The following is a 25,285-nucleotide window of genomic DNA, read 5'->3' as shown; positions in this document are numbered from 1 at the left end:
AAAATGTATGTTCTTGGAAAACATACCACCTCTTGGAATTTCCTGCAAATCTACTCTTTTTAAACATGTTAGAGTATGTATTCAAAAGTGAAGGATATATCCCTCAAAAGACAGTGTATCTTGAACGTTCTTTAAGAAGCAAGTGGAGTACCGACATGGAACTCTGGATTTTGGAGGTGGCAAAGACCAGTGATTTCAACATGCATGTTTTTCTCTCTTTTTTTGCCCATCTACCCTGATAAATTTGAATACTTTCATCATGAGTTTTAAAATCTGCAAATGATACAATTCCTAGTGAGTTGTAAATATTGGCATTTCAAAAATAAAAGTGTTATATGCTTCTTTTATGACTGAATTGATCACACTCTCATATGCTTTTCTGCTACAAAAATATCTTAGTAAATTTTTAAAATTCCCTGTTATCATAAGACCCTGAGCATTAAATAATTCCTTCTATATCAAGTCTTAACAATTGTAATTAACAAACAATTGAAGAAAATGGCACAAACATATTAGGGACTTTGAGAAATTACTAAACAAGTATTACAAATTTTTTTTTAGGAAGTAATCTCAATAAAATAAATAGGTCATTTATTTCCAATGAGTTAAGATATCTGTGGAAGAAAAACACTTGCTGCAAAAATGAGACAAGGCTCAATGTTAATTTTCTGTCTTTTGGTATTTTTTTTATATGTTTATAAAGAAAAACATGGACAAGTAGATTGGAATGGGAGGAATTTCTTTATTGTAATACCAATCAATTTTTTAAAAACAGTTTTGAAATATAAACTTCCCCCAAACAAAAAGACCAAATAATGATGTATTATCAAAAGTTATTCTTAATTATACATCAGTAGGCAACACAATTGTGTCCTCCTTCAATTTTGTTAACTCCAAAGCATTAGAAATTCCATTGCTTATAAAAGGATATAGTTTAAAAACAAACAAACAAACAAACAAACAAATAAACCCATCGCAGTAACACATTTCCTGACGTTTAGAGAAAAATATAAAGAATTTAAAGCGGTAAAGTGACTGTTGATTATACCTTTGACTTTTTCACCTAGAGACCCCTTATTTTAACCCAATATAGTTAGAAAATTTTTGTGGTTATTAATTTCAAAATGCTTTCCAATAAAATATTTTTGATAAGCTGCTTTATCCAGTGCATTAAATATATTTTCATTAAAACTTTGGAAGTACAATCTTAGTTTACTCTGTATATGGAAAGAAGTCCATATAAAACATATATTTAATTGCTTCTCTCATGTCTTAACCTATAGGTTGATAGAGTTCTAATTAGTTGAGCAGCCATCCTGACTTATTGGTGGCTACATGGTACTAAACACTTAACCTCATTTAACCTAATTATCAGGGCTAATAGACCCTATCAGACATTCTCAAACCAGTATGTACCAGGTAACATCAGGTCACTTCAGAATTCTGAACCTGAGGGAGGAGAAAGGAGGAAGAAAAAGGAAGGAAGGACAGACAGGAGAGGGGAGAAGGGGAAGAGGAGAAACATTCTGGGAAGTGTCCATAAGCTTCACAAAATTGCCCGAAGTCCACAGCAGGAAAAAGGTCAAGACTACCTTTATCTGGCATGTTCCAGACAGAGGCTACTCCACTGGCCATGTCCTGGAGAGAAGACCGAAAGACACAGAGCAGTGACTGACGTTGGTGGACACTGGGAGGGGCCAAGAGGTCTCCAGTTGTCATTGAGATGGACATTGTCCTCAGGGCCTAATCTATACTCCCTCCTCATCTGTTGTGTGGATTCTTGGATGCCCATTCAAATTTTTCATGCCCTGAACAGTTTTGAAGTAAACAGAACATTCCCCCTGGAAAAGATTTCGTTTTTGACCTTGCTCTGGGGAAAGCAAGACGTGAGGTTGTTTAGTAAAAACTCAATTCTCTTATCCTCCCTCTCCATATGTGAATTCAGATAATACCAAACCATGCAAAAAGATCCCACTTATGATGCTTCCCTTGTATTTTAGCAGAAATAAACACAGGGAAAACTTCTACAAGTTTCTGATGCCTAGATTTAAAAAAAAAAAAAAAAGTCCCACATACCAATATTTGAAATTGCCCCTTTGTTTAGTGCCCTTCATATAATGAACCATGGTAAGCTTTGGTATGACTGAGAGGTATGCCTTTATTTTGTAATGCGGAAGAAAGGTTCTCATGAATATGAAAGGGAAGGTGGGAAAGAAGAGCCTGCTTGATGACTCAACAGGAGATGTATTTTCAGGTGGATTCATATTTTTGAGAGTCCTTTGGATTTGAGGATATACAAATTCCCTTACTTTTTTCTTTGTGTACATACCCTTTGTTAAGACATCAGCCTAGTGCTGGAGACCTGTGACCCATTAACCTCTGTCAGTTTTAAGGGTTCAAAACAAGTGACCCCTTTCTAGAGGTTTGCAGCCATAATCTTAGTGGCTTTCACACTCTGCACATATATCCCATTAGACCTGATGATGTTTAAAATTTCTCCAGTAGCCTCCATAAAACATGGAGCCCGTAGCAAGTCCAGTCAAGAACATGGAATTGATATCACCTAAGATTTTGCATCAAGGTCATGTCCTATAAGCAATTAATTTTTTTCCTCTATTGTGTCTCTACCATTTTGTCTGTCTTTACTCTTTCCTAGCCCAAACAAGCATTCCGTCCCATCCAGACTTAGAGCAGTCTCTTGACAGTGATTCCATTCCTATCTTCTTAATCTGTTCTCAGACCAGGAGATTTTGGTGTGTAGTTTTGTTTTGTTGTTTTTGGAATCTTGATCAGGTCACATCAACTCCTTTCTTAGAAACTTCCAATGCTTCTTCATTAAACTTAAACTACAAACAAACCTCTTAGTTATGCTTCCAAGTTCTGACCTGATCTGTCTTCTGCCCACATCTCTATTCTAACATCAGAGTGTTCTCACTCTAGATACCTTATCTACATGAACTTCTTTCTCTCCCTCAAATACTTCATATCATTTGGAGTACTTGTTGGGTCATGTGCACAATCTAGGTGGTCCCTTCTTCTTCCCTACTTTTCATTCACTGTTATCCAACTTGGTTTTTATTTATCAGAGTGATATTATGCATGTGTGTGTTTCATTCATTTTCCTTATCTATTCTCCTTAGAATTCGGTAGTACATTTTGTCTTTTTTTGCTCACTGATGTGTCCCCAATACATAGAACCTGGAATATACTTGGGTGTCCAATAAATGTTTTATCGATAAAGTTGAAAAATTAATGCATATGCTTACCTCTATATTGTTATAGTCTATCTTCCATTGGATTAGGGTGGAAGAGATTTGGTTTAGTCTTTATCTCAGTCCTTAGCATCAGAGCATTGTCTGTAACTATCCAAAGAATAAATAAATGGGGATAATAATCCAAACACCTAAAAATGATTAAAGGCAAGACCGTATCCTAAATGAATTATCTTATTTAATCCTCATCACCTTTAAAATAGGTCCAGTTAATGTCCCCATGAATAGGTGAAGAAATAAAACAGACCATGATTAGTGTCAGAACAGCAATTTGAATTTAGGACTATCTTATTCCATAGTCCAGTCTTTAGCCACTTTCTAGCATAATAAAAAGTTGTAGGGATTGAGGCAGGTGTATACCCATGTATTGCCCTCCACTGACAATAAACCAAGATTCAAGGAGCCTATAGAAGTAGAGTCACATCATTAATGATATAGCTAGATTCTCAGTAATGTCCAAAATCCAAGGCATCTCAATCTTGTTAAAGTTGGATTGGAGAAGGTAGCTTTCTTTTGTGATACTAGCAAAGGACTTTATATCACTCTTCATCTAGATCTTAAAACTCACCTATGTGAGGAGTTGGGTCTGCAAAGTAGACTTCCCCATCATTTCCAGTCAGCAAACTGACGAGCCATGGTTTCACTTGACTATTCCAACAGGACAGAAGATGTAAGAGGAAAAGGCTGTCAATACTGCCATTTTTGGCATAGTGTCCACACCTCACCATTAAGATGAAGTGAGTCCTTAATCTTTTGTCAGGGGATGTGAAAGAAGTTCAGAGAAGAGGTAAAATGATAAATCCAGTACTTTTTGAGTGGGGTAAGATGGTAAGAATAATACAAAGAAAAGGGCATCCTTATAAAAGCAACTCCTGGGATGGCTGGGTGGCTCAGTCAGTTAAGTGTCTGCCTTTGGCTCAGGTCATGCTATCAGCGTCCTGAGATTGAGTCCCACATCAGGGTCCTTGCTTAGCAGGAAACCTGCTTCTGCCTCTGCCTGTTGATCTCCATGCTTGTGCTTGCTCTCTTTTGTTCTCTCTCTCTCTCTCTCTGACAAATAAATAAATAAAATCTTAAATAAATAAGTATATATATATATATATATATATGTACATATATACATATGTACATATAATAAAACCAACTCTTACCCCACTAGGGACAAAAGCAACAAATCTTTAATTTCATTTAGGTGTTTATGAGAGAGACACTTACAGGTAGTTTAACTTATGAAGGAAAAGCAAAATATAAAATACAAGCAAAATATATTATCAAAGATTATGTCCAAATTGTTAGAAATAATTTTAGAAATTGATAGAAAATTACCTTTCTGGGTATGGAATTGCCTTCTAACATGTAAACCTGTTGTTCAGTTTTGACCTATTTCTGTAGATGTTTTCAGAAACGCAATCACCAAATTAAAGATTTCACTGGAAAGGCCATGGTCTTTGCCTTTTCAGCTTTCACAGAAGAAAGATTCATAAAAGGATGTGAATGATACAAAAGAACATAGCCGAAGTGAGCAATAAGGTTTGCTAGAAAACCAGGGTGGAGTGTCGGGGGAGGGGAGTCTTGCACCAAGCTTTGGGGAACAGGTGGTATTTGATTAGGCAGAGCATCATAGACGAGGGGCCACATGAGCATGGGAAAGGAAAGTACAAAGCATGTCACAGGAGCAACACATGGCTGGTGTTCTTGGAGTACAAGAAAAGGTAGAGGAGCTGATATTTGGCCAAGATGCAAGGGGATCAAAAGTATGCACTCCCGATCAGACGGAAGATGGTTAATATTATGACATATTATGAAATGAATGACTTCATAGGGCAGAATGCAAGTGCTTTTGTCTGAGTCAAAACACACACACACACACGCTTACATACACCCCAAATGATGAGGGTCTGTGCTTGGGAATAGTGGGAAGGTGGAACAGAACTAATCGACTATTATTTATTTATTTGGAGGGGAGTATAACCTTTAAGTAAAACGATGGCAACCTTACATGTAAAACTTCAGTCCTTTCTTCCCCTCTCCAGTTCCCTTTGCTTTCTTTGTTTATAATAGGCAACTGTATCATGAACTCACTGTAGAGCCAGCCAGTAATTTTATGTTATCTCTGGAGAGATTCGTATCCACTTCTGCTATAAATTATTTTAGAATTGTGAAATTTTTGTAAACGCTGTTGTCTATGCCTGACGCTCATTATTCAGTGGGGTTTTTGTGAGCCGAACTCCGGAGAGGAGAGCATTTCTGTCAGCCAATCAATACATAACCTTGTTTTATGTGTGTTTCTGTTCAAAGGTACTTTGTTTAATATATATGGTTAATTCATTAATATTGAACTCCTAGTCAACAGTGCCATTACTCATGCCTGAACAGAACTTATCTAACATGTAGTTTTTCCATGAGGCATAACCTAGTCTTCTTATTCTTAGGAACATCAGATAGCCGTTAGTACTGCACTTGGGGACCCTTTAAAGTATAAAACCACCAGGAAAAAGCACATAGATCTAAAAATATGGGACCAAATATGCTGGAAGAAAGATACACTTACGTACAGGATGGGACTGAACCAGAGCCCTGGTTGACCTCAGCAGAGAACATGTCAATTGGGAACTCAAATGATGCCCTCCACATGTTTGCAAATAACTGTGAAAGTTCCATGAGGATTGGTTTTTAGCTAGTAGGTGAATTAGTCCATACAGAATGTAGAATAACAAGGATTGAGGACTGACTTCCTCTCCCCTACTCCTTCTCTTTCTCAAAATACACACACACGTGTATACATATATGTACACACATTTGTGTATACATATATGCATATACATATATGCATGTATGTATATATGTATATGCATATATGTATATATACACAACAGCGTTGTGTATACATATATGACATGTATACATATATGCATGTCATATATGTTTTATATTATAATTGTACCTTTTTATTCAACATTTCATTTTTCAGATCTATCTAGGGTGATGTTTATATACCTAGTCTTCACCAATGTAACCTTTCCCATAGTGATGGAATAAGCACTTTTACAGTGTATAAAACTCTCACAAACACATATTATCTTCCTGTAGCCCCATTTCACTAGAAACAAAGAATGGAATGAATATTTTTGTTATTTAAAAAAACTTTGAGTTACTATTAACCTTTCTACCTAAACCTAACTAAAGAGGTTAAACCCAAAGCTGTATAAAAGATTTTAAACTCCCTACCCTTTGTTAAATTCAACTACATATGTTAATAAATATTGCCTACAGCTTTTAGTAATTAAAGCATTTCAAGTTGCATGGGGCATATGTAACTTTGATGTGTATCAGAAATCCAAGACAAATAAAATAAAATGTCACTTTTATGGACTTTCTAGTCCAACACAGGAAAATGAACCAACATGTGTATAAGTCAATGAGTTTGGGTATGTAGTCAAAGGTCTATGATCGGGGGAGAGTCATCTGACAAAAATGTAGAGTCACTTAAATAAAAGATCGAAAGTCAGAAACATCTTAGGAGCTACTGCTTTAAAAATATGTAAGTGACTTCTCGGCATAATAGGGTTATATGAGACTGAGAGAACTTTGTAAACTCAATCATGGAGGTGAAAAACGTGGACCGTAAAAGAGAACCTCAAATCATTTAGTATAGTCAGAGCATCGTTGATGAGGCACGGTGTGGAGTGAGGACGTGAGAGAGATAAAGGAAGGCCAGATACCAGAGCACATTTTCTGTGATGATAATTCATCCGGATTTTATTTTGTAGATAGACGCGAATCTATGACGTGTTCTCAAGCATGAAAACGGCTTCAGATTTGGGTATTAGGAAGATTATGTTGATGGCAGAAGAAATAGATTGGAGAAGGTGGTAAGGCGAGGAGTCAGAAATACCAGTTAGGAAGCGATTACAATAGCCCAGGCAAGGGAAAATGAAACCCTGAAATGAGACAATATTCTCTCCTGATGGAAATGCATTCAGCCTAATAGCATCCTCAAAGACGGAAGAGTGTCAACTTTGTGTTATCAGTAGATCACTCATTTGTTGCTTTTGTAAGTGGTCTGGACCACTATTCTTTCAAAATTATATTTCTCTATTAAGCAGACGCTTATCCATCTCCACAGGTGGTAACTTGACATCTCTATGGGCCATGGCAAACATATCATCTCTAAGTGATCTTTCTTTTATTGCATCATTTAAAGATTGATTTGGTCTTCATGCTCAACTGCCTTTGCCCTCTTCCTCTCAGGAAGAGTAAGCGTTATTATTATTATTATTATTATTTTGAGTAGGTGCTATTTTTTTTTTTCAGTTTCAGACTTAGTTTAATTTTTTTTAATTTAATTTTTTATTTTTTATAAACATATATTTTTATCCCCAGGGGTACAGGTCTGTGAATCGCTAGGTTTACACACTTCACAGCACTCACCAAAGCACATACCCTCCCCAATGTGGACATTGAGTAGGTGCTATTTTTTAATGCCCAGTCAACATCATTCAATTTAGAATTAACTCTTTTCACCATCAAACATAAAAAATAAAACTAAATATCAAAACAGAAGAAAACATATTTCCTTCTGAAATAACCACCAGTCAAACTCCGATGCTAATGCCAGTGATTCTGTTTCCTTTTTCTTTTTTGACATGTCTGAAACTATTATCAATTTTTTGGTGGGGGGAGACATTATCTTCTAAGGGGTTTTAGCTTGACAATACTAAAAAAAATTTTCCAGATAATGTGAGACTGGGCTCAGGTCTTAGAGAATTGGAAAGTTGAGTTTGCTCAGATTTTCTACAGGTCCTTATCCATAGGGGATAAGACCCCTACTGGATGCACAGATAATATCAAACCCTGTATATATTATGTCATTTTCTATAATACATACCTTTGATAAGGTTTACTTGATAAAATAGGCAGAGTAAGAAATAAACATTAAGAATGAAATAGAACAATTATAACTATGCTGTAATGAAAAGTATATGAATGTGATCTCTCTCTCTCAAAATACTTTATTATATTATACTCCTCCTTCTTGTGCTGATGTGAGATGATAAAATGCTTACATGATGAGACAGAGTGAGGTATATGGGATAGGTAGTGATGTAGCATTAGGTTTTATAGACCTTCTGACAACCCATCAGGAGATTTTCTGCTTCCAGACCATAGAAGTGAAGCTTCCAAAAACCGTAGAAAGCAAAATAGATAAGGGGAGCCATTGTAAAAGAGAAAGCTTGTGTCACGTGTTATTGACCTGGTCCGGTTCAAACCCCGGGAACTCTACCTTAAGTATACATCAAGAAAGTTACAAAAATAATAATTCTGGATAAAATTCAAAGTATCTATCACAGACCTGCATTTTTATATATATCTAAGGAGTCCAGCAGTTGCATTATGGTATTACCTACTTTTACCACTGAAGTCTATCACATAGGTCTTTCTAACTGCTTCTTAGGCCATTTTTACTGCAGCTTTAATTATGGTCCTTTGCATACAAGAAATTCAGTTTATTTATAATCAGATCACATGCTAATCTAATAGTTTAGCATCCAAACTATGATCAGAGTCTAAACCCTATAATAGCCCAATGTAAAATTCTTTAATTGAATCACAAAGGGGAAAAGCTGTAAATCCTATAAATCAGCCTCAGGAATTTGACATGCTGAGAATGCTTTTCTGGAACTTTTAATTGCATGACACAGCAGGCATCATAAGTCTATAAAAAGGAATGCACGTCCTATAAGCAATCATGTTACATAATTTAAAATGCCATGCTAGTAATACGAGTTTCTGAGCACATCGCCCTTAGTAGTCAATACAAATCCTTCAGGCTTATACAAAGGTCTGTGTTAGCAAAAGGGCAAATGGTATATTCAAGATGGTAAAGTGTACTGGTGATAACTTCAGTAGTCTAAATTCAACAAAGAAGATGGTGTTTGAAGCAAGCCCTGGGTCTGAATCTCAGTTCTCATACTTCCTAGCATGTTGTTTTGCATGTCAAGCATTTTCTACCCTGTCCAGGCCGAACCAACCCTAGAATCTTTGCATAAGTAGCACATGAGATCTGGTAGAAAAGAGAAACGAGGAGAATTTTCTTACAGCTGTTTTTTTCAAGACCAACTTGTTTTAATTTTTCTTGCAGGCTTATTTTAGATGACTTGATGGAAAATCTAAGGTGTTATATAGTCAAACCATTCAACCATTCCTTAGTTATAGGCCTCAGCTATAAAACGTTATCCCTTAAAGGTGGGAGGTGGTGCAAGTTACATTAGATAATATGCTCTGTGCCTGAAACGGAGTTCAACAGAGCTTATTCTCCTTCCCTTTCCTACCCCTCCCTCTTCCCTCCTAGCCTTTAGTTCAGATCCCATGAGAGGCAATCCTACTAGTTCTGTTTATTGCCCAAGAGCATAGTTCTTTGCCAGCCATGCATGTTGGAACTTATACCACCAGTCATCAAGGCAACAGATGACTGAGTGGTTGAATTTTTTTTTTTTCCTCTGTTGGTATACCTACTCAAGATTGCCAGGCCTGAAGAGCAGTCTCTTAAATAAAGAACAGCACATTAGTCTCAAGGGGGGAGAAAGGCATATGAAGTTTTTTCTTGCTTCCTGAGCAATTTAGAAAATTGGAAAATTTAAACCCAGGGCAGAAATCCCAAGGAGAGGGCGCCTGGGTGGCTCAGTGGGTTAAGCCACTGCCTTCGGCTCAGGTCATGATCCCAGGGTCCTGGGATCGAGTCCCGCATCGGGCTCTCTGCTTAGCAGGGAGCCTGCTTCCTCCTCTCTCTGCCTGCCTCTCTGCCTACTTGTGATCTCTCTCTGTCAAATAAATAAATAAATTAAAAAAAAAAAAAAAAGAAATCCCAAGGAGATACTCCAATTTATTTATTTATTTTTTCATTCATTGGTATCCAATAAGCTAATAGCTTTATTCAAGGATTGGATCATACTGAAAATTATTTTTGAAGATGCCCAACAATATGAACAAAAGTAGTTATTGAATAGGCCCTTTTTTGAAAATGTTTTTCTGTAAATGCTTCATGATTAAGCAAGCCTGGGCATTGCACTTTTTAAATTTTTTTCTTAATTTTAATTCCAATGTAGTTAACATGCAGTGTTACATTAGTTAAACAATAATTGTGAATGCATGACTGATCTGGAAATTCCAACCCCCAACAATATGTTAAATTTAATGGGATTGATCAAAACCGGTTGGCAATTCCTTCAGAGATTATCGCAGTTATCACAGTTCTGATGTTATCTAAAAACTACACATAATTTAAGATTTCAGCTCAATCACATGATGCATGTATGGAGATACCATATAAATGCAAATTCTATATACAAAATATTCAAAAATACGTTTAATGAAACTCCCTGGTCCATCACCATATGGAATTAATGCCTTCCTGATTCTCCTAAACCATCCTTTTCTCCCTCATTCTCCTATTCTGTCCTACTTCATGCCCAGTTCCAAATCACTTCCCCTTACATACTTAATCTATTAATACTCTCTTTTTTTTTCCCCATGCTAGAAAGAATTTGTTTCTCCTGTGCTCTCACAGAGGTTTGTAATTACCACTTTTCACATCATTTTATAGTTCCTTACAGATCCTTATTTCCTTCAAGTTGTGTTCTCTTTAAAAGGGTCATCCATTCACTATGCTTTCATTTAGTCCATTCTAAGGATGAAGATCTCTGGTAGGCATTGGTTCCTGACTTCAAGGATCTTAGAGCCTCATGGAAAAGAAAAATGTTAAAACAAATATCATGCAACTCGTTATAAAAGTACAATTCTAATGAGTGCCACTACCATAGAAAAATAGATCTTCTGTGGATGTGTAAAGAAAGATAAATTTGACCTAGTTACGGGGATGAGGAAAGGCTTCTCTGAATAAGGGACAATTAGGTAGAGGTATAAAGGATGAATGGGCATTAAGTCGGTTAAGAGGGAGGGGAGGCCTGGACTGCTCCTGTCTCATTAAGCTCTGTTTATCATAAAAACACATATACATGCATATGTATACCTCCATGCACATGTATACACATACACTGTCACGGGGCTATATGTAATTATATTGCCTCAAATAGTCTGAAACACAGGGTTTGTAGCAGACACACACATATGCCCTTGGCCCTGTGTTCATCTGCATCTTGCACCATGACCACTTTCTACCTCAAGAACACATAGCTCCTGTAGTCTCTAGGGTTTTCTCTGGCTCCCCAGGAGTTCACTATACCATAATAGAGCAAACTTGAAAATGCTGAATTGAATGCTGTTTCCAGAGGAAACCGTCAAATGAGTGACAGTTGTTGATGGATAAATGTGCTTTTTCCTGCTTCCTTAGTTCTTTGTGGGGCGATTCTGTAATGTGTCCTACCCAGTTCATGACATATTCCCCAGTGGAATGGAACCTGTCATGGAAACCTGCTCATTTGCAAAGCCCTTTACTGAGTTCTCTCCCTTTCTGGTCCCACTGTCCCCACATCCTCACTTGTGCACAAGTATTTCCTAGGGTGTGATATGGGGTGGACTCAAATCAAGAATGGATGATAACCATCATTCAAGACACTAAGGCAAATAAAAATGTCTGTAAAATAACACTGTGAAATTCTTACTGAGTACCCTGAGCTTTGACGTGACTGTAATCACAGCTGGTATTAATCAATGATTAATCTATGCACGAGAATTTATTTTTTTTTCCTCTAAATCATTATCTACATTCCAGTTAGTTAACATGCAGTGTAATATTGGTTTCCAGTGCAGAATTTAGTGACTGATCACTTATACACAGCCCGTGGTGCTCCTCAGAAGTGGAGGGCTTATTTTCTTTGGCATGTTTATCTGCACAATTGCCTTTCCCCTCACATTCTAGTCAGTGTTGTGTCTCTGTCCTGTGGCCAGCTCTGAGCCATCTAGATCCAGTGGCTTGCTTGACATGCATTGCCTGGGATCTTCTAATGTCAGGTAGGCAGAGCCTGGGTAGGAAGAGTGGGGTTTGGGAAGAATAGGTTGTAGGATGTAACAGTGTTTCTTAGGAGAGAGCTTTATTTTCTCTGAATGTTTTAGTGTCATCTCACTAATGAGATTTACTGCTAGTGGCTCTTAGACTGTAATTCTGGCAGGGAAGGACTGGGACTGCTCTAGCATGTAACAGGACTTTTTTGAGCAGAGAAAGGACAGAAGGCATAGAAGTCTGATAGGAAGTAATATCTCATCCTCCATGATGAGGATATGTTCAAACTGCTGAAGGGATATTGATAACTCTCCCTGCAAGATCTTGTTTGTTTGTTGCCTAAACAGGGCACTTTGCATATTTGCATTTTAGGAAGGTTATAGCTAGCAAGGTAAAGTAAGTAGATCCTCATTTTTTCAACATTTGTGAAGTCTTTGTCCTGTGCATAGACCCTTTCCCAAGCTATCTCATTTAATTTATACACCAACCATAAGATAGAGACATCCTCATCCCATATTACAGATGAAGAAGTCAATTTAGAAAAAAAGTTGTCATAAGCCAGCGATAGCAATATCAGGAGGTCAATGTAAACTTGGGGCTCCTGCTAGCACTTCATGATTCAATAGATTTGAAGATGGGTGATATAATTAAAAACAAAACCAATAGCCAGCATGGTGTTATATTTCTCTAAGTCCAGTCTCTTGAAAAATTGTTTCTCTTCTTCATTATTTCCTTTATCTTCTGATGGAGATAATAGCTCTTTTTTTTTTTTTTTTTTTTTTTAAAGATTTTATTTATTTATTTGAAAGAGAGACAGTGAGAGAGAACATGAGAGGGGAGAAGGTCAGAGGGAGAAGCAGACTTCCCATGGAGCTGGGAGCCTGATGTGGGACTCGATCCCGGGACTCCAGGATCATGACCTGAGCCGAAGGCAGTCGTCCAACCAACTGAGCCACCCAGGCGCCCCGATAATAGCTCTTAAAATGGCAACTTGCACAAGGATCTTGTAGTAAAACAAGTGAGATAATTTATTCTCCCATCTTCTTAATGTAGACCGTAGCAGCATTGTTCTTACTAATGTAAAACCTACAATTTGGGTGACCATAGGCATAATGAAACCCAATCACAAAATTTAGCTGATGGTTAGTCACAGAAAATGAGTGCCATTCAACCATACGTGGGTAATATCAGTTCTCAACATGCCATACAGATCTTCACCTAAATTACTGTAAACTTGTTCTCTCCCCTCCTCCTTTGCTCTCATGTAGACTCAGAAGGTTGAAAAGAGAGTAATCATGTCTAAGTATTTTAATATACTTAAGTTCATAATTATATACTCAATGATAGTCACATCAAAAATAAACATCTTGTGTAGAGAGGAGAGTGTAATATGCTCTGTAGAATTTCATGACAACAGAACCCTCAGATAACAGTATGTTATCTAGAATGGCATTGTGTTCTTATTCACTCAGATACTCCCATCTAGACTCCCATCTAGAACTCAGATGTGATGTTTATTTTCCCATATTACTTGCTTTGAAATAGGCGGGATCTCTGAGTATGTGAAGTCCAATCTTAGAGAATCCTTGTCTTCAGTTTCATTAATGTTATAAATGTGCATTAAAGCTTCCTGGAAATCTATTTTTAAAGCCCACAATTCTTCTTTCATTTACAGAAACGGGTAACAAATTGATTCAGGGAGGCCAAAATTAGAGGAGTTTTGCTTGCTATTAGAAGAGCCAGAGAAACTTACTAACATGTCTGGTTACCCTTTTCTTTCCATTACAAATAAGTAGACTGAAGATAAATAAGAGAAGAGTACATATAATGCGTCAACAAATTGAGGCCAGCAGTCAACAATCATCAGGCACAATTCTATTTAGGAAATTGCATCTCTTTATTTTAGGGTATCACATTTGGCAAGTGAAAGAGCTAATCCATATTAGGTCTCTTTGTGGAAAAGAATATTCTACCAAAAAAAAAAAAATTGGTTCCAGATGGCTAAGGATTTTTGATATGTCCTTGAAGGCTCATACCCATCGCTGTGTTAGAAGAACATGTTGGTTATTAGCATCTAAATTTTAAATAAATGTCTAAAGTAGGTTTGTGAGTGAGAAAGCCTAACGATACAACAAGGGACATTGTTTTAAATGTCAAGGAAATTTCTTATGCCAGTAGAATATTTAGTCCATTCAAAATTTGCTGGACAATCTTAGACGCTATAGTTTCACAAGCTTGTTCTTAAGGTCATATTTTCAAACTATCTCAGTTTAGTTGAAATTTCTAGGCCATTCTCAGGACTTGTAGTTCGTAAATGACATAATAACACAGTACACTAGAAAGAATCTTTTGTTATATAGTTAGAAAGACCTCGGCCCTAGATCTCTCTATTTCCTGGTGATGGGACATATATCAGGTTAATTACTCAGTGTTTTAGTTTTCTTATCTGTGGAATAGTTGATAATTATGGTACCTATTTCATAGGGTTGTTCTGAGAGTAAAATGGAATAATGGACATAAGGTGCTTAATGAACACATAGTAAGATCTCCATCATTCATCTTGTTTTTATTTGTTATCATTATATTATCCTGGGACAAATGGAGGCAAAGAGTTTGAGACTGATTCTTTCCTTTTTTAAAAAATCTTGTTTTAAAAGATTTATTTATTAATTTTAGAGAAAGACCATGAGCCAGAGGGGCAGAGGGGAGGAGAGAATCTCAAGTAGACTCTGGGCTGAGCCTGGAACCCAAGGAGGAGTTCCATCTAACAACCCTGAGATCTGGACCTGAGCCAAAACCGACAGTCGGAGGCTTCACAGGCTGCACCACCCAGGTGCCCCTGCTTCTTTCCTTAAGACTGTCAAAAGCCCACTTATGTGCAAATAAAAGATATGACCTGATATAGGGAAATGCTTTAATATCCTAATGATAAAATACAAACAAAGAAGAGCAATTATTTTTGGCCATCTGAAACATACAATATTTGAATGACATAAGTGAAGTATCCAAATATTTACTTAGGATGTGAGATTTACCAATTTACTGATATATCTATACGTCAACCTATTCCACGTGTTGAACACGTAATAGAGGTTAATTTTAAAGTATTACTTTTCATTCTCACATTCATCTTCAGTGTCAATGCCACTGACATCACCACTGTTATCGTTGGAGTCACTGAACGGATCTCCAGAGCACACATTCTTCAACTTTCTGTGGCTGGAGATATGGCACTGATTTAATTCCATGTATAGGGCTATCGCTGGGAAAAGTTACCCAAAGCCATAAGAATGCATTTAAATTTTATTAAGAGTTTTTGATTTTCATTTGTCCAGTAGGTTTATGTTTATAATCATCACAGTATAAGCATTTCCAAATTTCTTGTAAAGCGATCTTGTTAAAGTCTGTTTGAAAGCATTGAGTGAAGTGCTTTGGGATAGCTCCTTTAGTCCCGGGAGACAAAAGAAGGCTTTCCTGAGGAGGAGGTAGTGTACGGATCGAGCACCTAAATTGATGTAGGTGTTTAGTGAAGCATGGTGACAACAGCCCCTGAGGTGGGGATACTGGCCAAGAGCAGCTTCACTAATGTAGAAGCAGACTATTGACAACAATAACCTAGGAACTGAATGTAAATGTCAAATAAAGTAGTCACGTCAACAAGTGAAGCACACAGATTTCATCAAAGAGAAAGAACACACAGTTGTCAATTGCATGTAAGTGGTGAAGGGGCGTTCCTAACAGGTCCTCCAAAATTATTTGTGAAATGAATGATGAAAGAATCACAAATAAACTCAGAGTTTCAAGCCAGAAATAATACAGTTGGCAAAAGAAGCTTGCTTAGTACTCAGAAAGGTAGGAAATCCAGTGGGGCTCTGGAGCTGTGTGGTTGAAGGAATGGGTAGGATACTACTGATAAAGACTTGACCTAGGACTCTTCCATACATGGGGACAGGTGCAAAGAGGATGTAGTGCATCTGAGATGAAAAGCTGACCATGCAGTGAATGAGTTGGTTGTAGCTTTTTTTTTTTTTTTTAAATTCTTGAAGAGGTGTGCTTGAGTGTGCTTGAGTGTTTGTATTATACACAGAGAAAACAACTGTATAGTAGTGGAAAGAGCACTGGATTTGAAATCAAGAATAGGGTTCACATCTTAGATTCACTTAGATAGTAGCTGTGGGACCTTTGGCAAGTTATTTAATCTCTCAGCTGGTTTATTTTTCATAAATGGTCAAAACATCCTCTCTCTCACTGAGTGTGAAAATTAGGTGAGCTAATCTACACTACCTGGAGAGCAGCATTAATGTATTCAGTTAATGTATTTTTAACCTTAATCTAGAAAGAAAAAAATATTTGAGAAACATCTAGCATTCCCCGTGATGTACCCATTCAACTCTAGCATCCAAGTTTAGCCAGTGCAGGCAAGACAGGGAAAAGGAAGCAGCGAGGACAGGAGAAGCATCTAGTCCAGCCAGAGAATCCTCTGGGAGTCTTGTCAGAAGTCACCATTAAGGTATCTGAGATGAGAACTCACTCATGATGATATTTCTACAGACATTCTTTGCCTGGTTAAAGATACTTTTCCCTCTCCCCGGCATATGATTCATGTTTGCCCACTCCTAGACTTGCCCCAAGAGTTTTAACATAGAGGGGAAAAGGCTCATTTTCTTTTTGAGGTGCTGAGCAGGGAAAAGTAACACCCTAGGGAAACAAAATATTCTTATAAGTAGGGATGCTTTACATCAGCATATCCATAGTGCAGTAGCAGCCTTGGAGAATAGAAGAGGAAAATGGGGGAAAAAAAAAAAGTTTGGCAATATCTTGATCACAGAAGTTGACACGGCAGAAAGGCCATTACCAGTGGTAGTTATCCAGTCCTTTGGGTCAAGTCTAAAATGAAGAGAGGATGAGCAATGGCTTAAGGAACCAGATACCCACAGTCCAGGATAAAGTCTGTTCTCAACACAAGGTCACTTTGCAGGCTTGTTTGGCAAACCAGCCAGTGCACCAGCACCAGGAATTAGAACCAGCCAGTGCACTAGCACTAGCTTGACTATTACAATTGCAAGAATAACCCTGGGAAGCAAGGGATGCTCAGTGAACGATTTGCAGTGCCTAAGCCTGTGTTCTAGCAGCGCTACTTGGAGAGTTGAGAGAAGCCGACAGAAATGCTTAGTGGACTGAGACCTGAAAAGGTGGACTGCAGACCGCAACTCCCTTGGAGGCCACTTGCAATAAGGGAAGTAAAATTAAAAAAAGCTGGTGCCTTTAGCCTCCAAGCTTCCCCTGGATTCAACAATGGCAGTAAAATAGTTCCTGAAACAGAGTCAGAATATCCCACGGTCCCTACTAACATGTATTTTCCTGGGTCCCATTCCGGTGTCAAAATCTGCATTTTAACAAGTGCTGCAGATCAATCTTAGGCACCTGAGGTCTTGGAGCTCCTGTGATACAGTGTCCAGTAAAGGGAATCACCCGAGAGATTACTGGCAGGATATGTACTGCATCTCTTCTAGTTTCTTTGGAGGAGAGTGGCAGTTGGTGTTGCCATGAGAACCTTACTCAGAGACTAGTTCCAAAAAGTATTGACCTGAGCTTTGCGTTCTCCGTAGAGCCAGAGACCATCTGAGAGGTCTGATTTCTTGCCTTCCGCTGTGAAATAATAGAAAAGGCAATCTTTTTATTGTTTCTTATTCTGATGCCACAGGAAAAGGCAATTTATTCTTCTTATCACTTCAGCTGCGCGGAAGCTGAGTATCCTACCTTGCTTGGGTTAGCCTGGCCTCTTGTCATTTATTTGTGCCCAAGAGGCATTAGCATACACTGTTCAACAGCTGGCCTTGGATTTTATGCACGTTTACTCCCAGCAATCAAAACTCTGCTTGATCAGCATCTTTGTAATCTCCTCTGTTCCCGCTCAGACAGGCATGAGACTCTTTTCTTTACCTGCCATTTAATAACAGTAGCAAGGCTGAGTGACAAACACTCCAGCCCCTTACCCTTCCTATTCTGACAAGCTTTCATAATAGTTCCCTTTGCTTCACACCTCTGCTAAAAGGTGAATACGTGTTGACACATCACATTTTTTTGGACACCTCTCTAGCAGCTGTCAGATGAATGTGTATTTTCTGCTTGTTTTACACATTCTGTTATAAAGCCCAGGAGAGCCTTGCTTTCTGGATATAATGCAATCCCTGCACTTGGAGTTTTGCTGTTTCTTTCAAATACTGGTAATCTGGTTACTAAAGGTGCTTCTACATTTATCCGATTTCAGGATTAGGCATTCAGTGACTCCTTTATTCTTCAGAAAGATGCACAGTAAAGTCAAAATCAATTGGTTGAAGATTTCATGCTGTTTCTGATATTTATATTTATACTAAGCAATGCTTCCTTACTAGATTGTATTATCTGAGCAGTACATGCTTATGAAGACAGTAAGCAACCAGCCTCTTGTTGGCGAGGATTTCCTACGAAGATGTAGCTAACGAACTTGGGATCGTGTATGGGATAGGTGAATATACATTTTGCTTAGTGTTGGAAGATGCCTGGAATGATACTCTATAGCTAATGGGGATTTACAAGCCTCTAAATATTCATCTGGAATTCACTTTAGCTACTACATACTAAGGATTAATAACCAGATTGTTCAAAAATAAGAATTTGAGTCCATCAGCTAGTTTAAAAGTTATTTGTGTGCGAGGGAGAAAGGGTGTGAAAAGTGTAGGAGAAGAGCAAGGGGGAAAGGGAAGAGGAGGGAGAGAAAGATCAGAGTGCATTTGAAAAGATATTCGGTTTGAGGAGACCTGGATCTGTCTACCACTTAGACAATACTGAGTGAGTACGTGGACGGCGGTGGTGAACAGGCCACCCACAAGGGTCTTGGTTTCCTTATTCTTAAAATATAGGTGATAATTCCTATTGGACCAATCAAAGTTGGTGGTGACAGAAAAGAAAAATAAAAACTACTTTACCTAAGTTAAACAGAAGGGTCATTTATCGGTGAGATATTAGGGAACTCCCAGAAGCCTTAGGGAGATGAGGGAGAATGCGCAGAGACCAAGGAAACCGTGCTCAACCATAATCCTATCACAGCAAGTCTTTTGTGCAGTGGTGGATGGAATGTTCGTGCAGATGCTCTGTGATGGCCACTGCAAACAGCCCCTGTACCTTTGAGTAACCCCCTCAAGAGTTAAAGTTACAGGTACATGGACAAAACTGTGGCTGCCTACTTGCTCTCCCTTAGACTCCAAGGAACAAAGGAAAGGCTACCCCAACCCTTAGACTTTAATTATGAGAGTGAACCGTGCCTCCCCCCATCTTGCTGTCCTCCAAACTAAGGAGAGTATCCAAATGCTCGGCAGGACTGATGTTATATGTTTCCATTCCATCACATCTTGGGTTATTAAAAAGAAAGTAGTAGGGGTGCCTAGGTGGCTCAGTCAGTTAAGCATCTGACTCTTGAGTTTGGCTCAGGTCATGACCTCAGGATCATGGGATGGAGCCCAGTGTTAGGCTCCATGCTGAACGTGGAGCCTGCCTAAGATTCTCTCCCTCTCCTGCCCCTCCCTTGCTGCTGATGTATACGTGTGTGTTCTCTTTCTTTCTCTCTCTCTCTTAAAAAGAAAAAAAAAAGGTAGTATTAAAAGGTGCTTTGGTTCAAGTATCCAATACCTATGATCTTTTCCTCATTAGTCATTTCCATTTTCACATGTAGAATGAGGATGGTTGTTTGTTCACTATGAGAACACTGAGACAATGTAGAATTTTTGACCCAGGCCATGTGTGTAACTGACGACAGCTAGACAAAAGCGACAGCTAGACAAAAGCTCCAGCTTCCGAACAGTGCACAGACCACCTTATGCCAACGAGAGGGAGAAAGAAAAAAAAATTTCTTTCATTCAGGGACAACACAGAAGAAATTAACTTCTTTTCTATTTGATTCAGACTGAATTCTTTAATTTCATTCCCCAACTTTTACCCAGGTTTCTTGTGATGAGTAGTAGAGCAGAACAGCAGGAAGAGAGGGTCAATATTTGGATATAATGTGTCACTGACCAGTGTGTGAGCCACAGTTTTGGTTCACAGGGGTACTTGTAAATCCCCCAGTTCCATCTGGTTCCTTAATTCCCTCTGGTGTTTGGAGTTAGTTAAGAAAGCTTACCTTAGCCTACCATTGTTGAAGAATATTATTTACTGATATTTAAAATGCCCAGGTAGCTTAAAGACAAAGTATAGAAGCAAGAAGACGGGGAATTGTTCACTTAACAGTTACTCATCCCCTCTCAGGGCTTTATTATACAACCATGCACATAAATAAGTACATTGTACTCTTTGCAATTTAGTGTAATGTTACTCTAAATTAATATATTAAATTACTATGTTAATTTAAACCTCACCAGGAACTATATATTTGAATATTAATATTAATGTATATATTAAACCATATTCCTTCTTCAGTGAAAACTAAAATATATCAACCTTTTTTTTTTTTTTTTTGGTACTAATAAGCACTGAGAGAGATGCTCAGCATTTTTTTTGGTATGACATCTCAATTTCCACTCTGCCATGAGGTTACCCCTCTCTCTTCTAGGTGCCTCTGTTGTTCTTTGTGTTCTCCGAGAAGCTCTGGTGCTATTCTACCAGGTCCTTCCAGGGTCTGTTGCCCGTGTCCCATGGTAACCCTCCTGTTCCAAGGGATACTTTATTCCCTCCTTAGATGCCATTGCTCCCCATGGTTCCTCATACAAATTGCCATCCAGCTGCTCCAGTGCCAATAGCACACTGGGAAATAATGTCTGCTTCCATCAGTTTTATTTTGTTCTAAGGGTCCCAAAGGTATATTCCTTGTGCTTCAGGGTTCTTAAACTCTAACTCCTATTTATTATGAATAACAATCTCTCCCCTCAGTAGCTGGTACCTGGAGACCTCAACTCAATGTATTTAAGTTTCATTTGCAATGGACTAATCCAAATTGTTCCCTCCCCTCTAATGTCTACCTCCTTCTACATACACTAAACATACACTCTCAATAGAAAGGATTTCTTACTGCCCCTTACCTAATTGAATCTCTGATCCCTCACACAAATAAACATGTGGAGGGTCATTAGAATGCCGATGACGAACATAGCTTACACTCAAACCAAAACCCCATTGTATACCATATCCCATAGTCCAATAAATGAGCATTCCATGAACCCATTTCAGCGTAATGATGCTTAGAGTTTGGTTTGGTTGGGTTTGGTTTGGTGGTTTATTTTGATGGCTCTCTGTTGCAACTCTGGGTGAAGCAGCAGCTGCTTCATCATTTGGAAGGGACCCTTGAGTCAGTACTGTCCCATAGAACTTACCGCCGTGATGATAGAAATGTTCTTCATCTTAACAATTCAAAATAGCCATTAGCTACATTGAGCACTTGATAGATGGCTACTATTACTAAGGAACTGACATTCTAATTCTGCTTAATTTTAATAAAAGTAAATTTTTTAAATAACAGCATGCGAGTAGTGCCTACTGTATTGGAAAATGCAGCAGAAGGAAAGATCAGGAGTGGAAAGTTCTTGTTCTTGAGTCCATTAGATGTAGGCTGTAAATTTTGAAAATATGTATTTATAGAAGCAACTATAAAGAATAAGCAAACTTTAGGTAATACCCTGGCACCACTAAATTACAAGTGAAAGAAAGAAAAATTGTGAACTATAAGGTTGCCAAAAAGAGTGTCAACAACCCATAATTCAAACCATACATTGTCAATAACACCCTACCCGCCCCCAAAAGTGACTATTTGAGCTTAATGTCACTGTGTAAAACATGAAACAAGAGAAACTCTTTCAAGAAGTAAAATAATTTGGTCTTGAAGTGTAATGGCTGGAAGTAATTGCCTTGGCTGGCAGGCATCTATCTAATTTCCCAATTTTAATGTCTTAAATACAAGGCATGCAAGCACTAAAGCCGGTTTTAAATAAACCCAGATCCCGCCCCCCCTTGGGGTATCAAGCATGTTGAGAATGGAGAGCAGGAGAAGAAAGTTCTAAGCAAAGATGACACGAACCACCCAGTGGCATGAACAGAAAGCCAGAGTACAATTAGGAAGTACATAAACTCATAAAGGGAACCACTGTCATCCTCACGCACAGAATTTTCAATTATTCTTCAATAAGCCTAACTTGTTAGAATTACACTCAATTCAAAGCTCCAGGTCATACCACTTTGAAATCTTGAGGTAGAGAGCTACAAGCAATTTAAAAATTTAAAGTGGGGTCTCTGATGTGTGTGCCTGGGACATGAGCTTCGCTTCTTTTGACAGCAAGCAAAGAGCTATGCTAATTTTCTTTTTTATACATTCTGTCCTTGCCACTGTAAAGGCTCTGGGATGCGGTGAGGGTTAGATGCTTTTGTGCCTAAAATTCATGATGTCCTGACTAATTTTTATGTGGCAGGGAATTATAGGTGCATCATGTTGTAAAGCATCGTATGAAGAAGGACTTGGCAGTGGGAAGAAAGGGACAGATCTATCAAGACAGGTGGCTTTGTTTACCCTGTCACTGGTCTCCTTGACGTGGTTGCATTGCTTTCGAATCCCCAGGGAAGGTGAGCATGTACAGGTGGGTGGAGTCCTAGTAACAGCCCATGTGCAAGTCTTCAGGGGGTAGTTGCTGAGAGACCCCTCATCTCTTGAAATCAAAATGGGAAGGAAGCAAAATGCTTCAATCCTTAAAGAATAATAATAACCAATCCTTTATTTGGGGTCTAGACACACTGCTTAAAATATCCTTCTAGCTCTGTATATTTCATTTCCATTTTTGTGAATGAAAATTTAAAACAGCAGGCATATAACAAACAAAATACCAGGCAGCTTGGGAGAGTGAAAATGTGGCTTCACAGGTAAGCAGACATGGATTTTAATGCCAGATTCATAATTATTTGGTGCAGCTCCTTCAGAGCTTTCCTTAAATTCTTTGAGCCTCAGTTGACTCTGCTGTAGAGACCAGCACACCTCTCTTAAAGGCTATGAAAAGGTAGAGTATCTAAAGCATACCACTGACCAAAGAAAACACTGAACCACGGTTAACTAGTTTTTCCCTTCTCTATGCCCAAACCATAATGAGATCAAGTTGTTTGAGAAAAGTGTGTAATTTGTTTTCCTAGCTGGAGCTGTGGCCCTGTGGTCCTGCCTCCTTGCCTACCCTGGTGAATCAAGCTACAATCTGAAGGAAAGCTAGCTAAAGGTCTCATTTATCAGATTCTTCTTAAGCTGGGATGAGCCCTAAGCAGCCAGCCTCCATAGCAGCTTCTCCTGGTCTCTTCAGCTCAATGCAGCCAAAAGTGAGGAGCAAAGCAAAAGGCAGTGCCAGTCCCAGAGAGTTACTCAAGGCTCCTCAAACAACAGTATTCAAAGCGCATCTCTCCAAACTTTTATAAAAATCCTCAGTGCTCCGCACAGAGGGCCCTACCCCATTCTTGGAAAGGTGACTACTTCCGCCTGCCCAGTTTAAAGAGAATGAATGGTATGTGCCTCCCTGTCTGCCCAAGATTCTGTGTCATAGGGCCTCCTAATTCCTGATGTCTTCCTTCCACTATCCATGCTGTTTGCAGGTTCATGGGTGTCTTCCTAACAGTGGTGACAGTGATGAGTATCCTCGGACTGGCATTGCTGTGTGTGATGTCAGGTCACTGCGATGGCTGACGGATCCACTTCTAGCAACTGCCTAACATGTGGAATGTCAGTTTTATGTCCATTTTACAGGGGAGTAAAGCGGAGCCTTTCATAGAGTTGGTAAATTGCAGAGCTGCAGCTCAAATCTCAATCAAAAACAAATATCTATGTTCTTACTACAGTCACTGTAAGCCTTTTCCACCAGTGTTTTGGATTCTGAACACCAGACTCCACACTGGATGAGGTTGGAGTAACCCATGAATAAGGGTATGGCTTCCTCAGAAAAAGATGAAGAAATATCACGGAACCGTGGAAAAGGAAAAGAACTAAAAAGCGTTTCACTGTCTGTGCAATCTTAAAAATGTCTTTTCTGAGCCATTCTGTTCTCATCTACAGGGTAGTTAATAATCTCTGTCCTACCTACTGCAGAAGTTTGTTGAAGGGATCTAATAAGGTATTTTATGTGGACCCTCTGAAAAGCATACAGCCTTATACAGTATCAGTTTTGTTATTAAAATTAGACATTATTAGATTATAATATCCTGCAGTGGAGAGAGACTCTTGAGACGTCATTCCCTCATCATACTGAAGACAAACAAGTGCACTTTTCTTTTTCCTTATCCATTTTCATTCGTAAGCACTCTGTTCTGGCCATGAAGTTGGAGGTTGTTGTAAAAAGATTATATGCTTTGCAGTTGGACAGACTTGGATTTGTATGCCAATTCCAACACTGACACGTTCTTGTAGTTCACCATTCTATTTATATAGCTTATGTCTCATTTCCCTTGATTCTGTGAGGCTAATGCTATTCCCTCTTTCACAAAATTTTTCTGAGTATCAATGAGATAACCTGACAAAACACCTAGTCTCACAGTCTGTATACAAGAGTCAATAGCTGTTGTCCTTTTCCAGCTTACTTACATAACCTGGAAAGACTTTATACAAAGGATGGTAGTATGACACACTGTTACACAATACACAAGTATTTGTCATTCTTTAAATTCATTGTTTTCACATGGTAACCCACATGGAAATCCATACAATGATGTTTGCAGCAGATACACATAGAAAATTTTATTAAAAATACATGGGTCTGATATTTGAAATCTGGGGAAGGGCCCAGGAATATGAGCTTTTAACAGGCTTCCAAGTCAATTCTTATGGAAATCAGACTCCAGAACGATGGCCTTCAATGATGAGATTAATAATCTTTCAGATCAATATGTTTGTAGTTCTTAATATATCTCCTACTGATCACACTTCAGAAAATAATTCAAGTTAATATGTCCTGGCATGGTTTATAAATTACAGGAGGAATATTTTGCACCTATCATGCAAATGCTAGGCTTTGAGAATCAGTGTAAGTCAGCATAAAATTGAATGTTACTTCCTCTTGCACCTCGA

The sequence above is a fragment of the Mustela putorius genome, unplaced genomic scaffold (genome assembly GCF_011764305.1).
Source record: "Mustela putorius furo isolate JIRA1106 unplaced genomic scaffold, ASM1176430v1.1 tig00003962_pilon_pilon_pilon, whole genome shotgun sequence".
NCBI lineage: Eukaryota > Metazoa > Chordata > Mammalia > Carnivora > Mustelidae > Mustela > Mustela putorius.
This window is presented reverse-complemented; position numbering follows the sequence as displayed.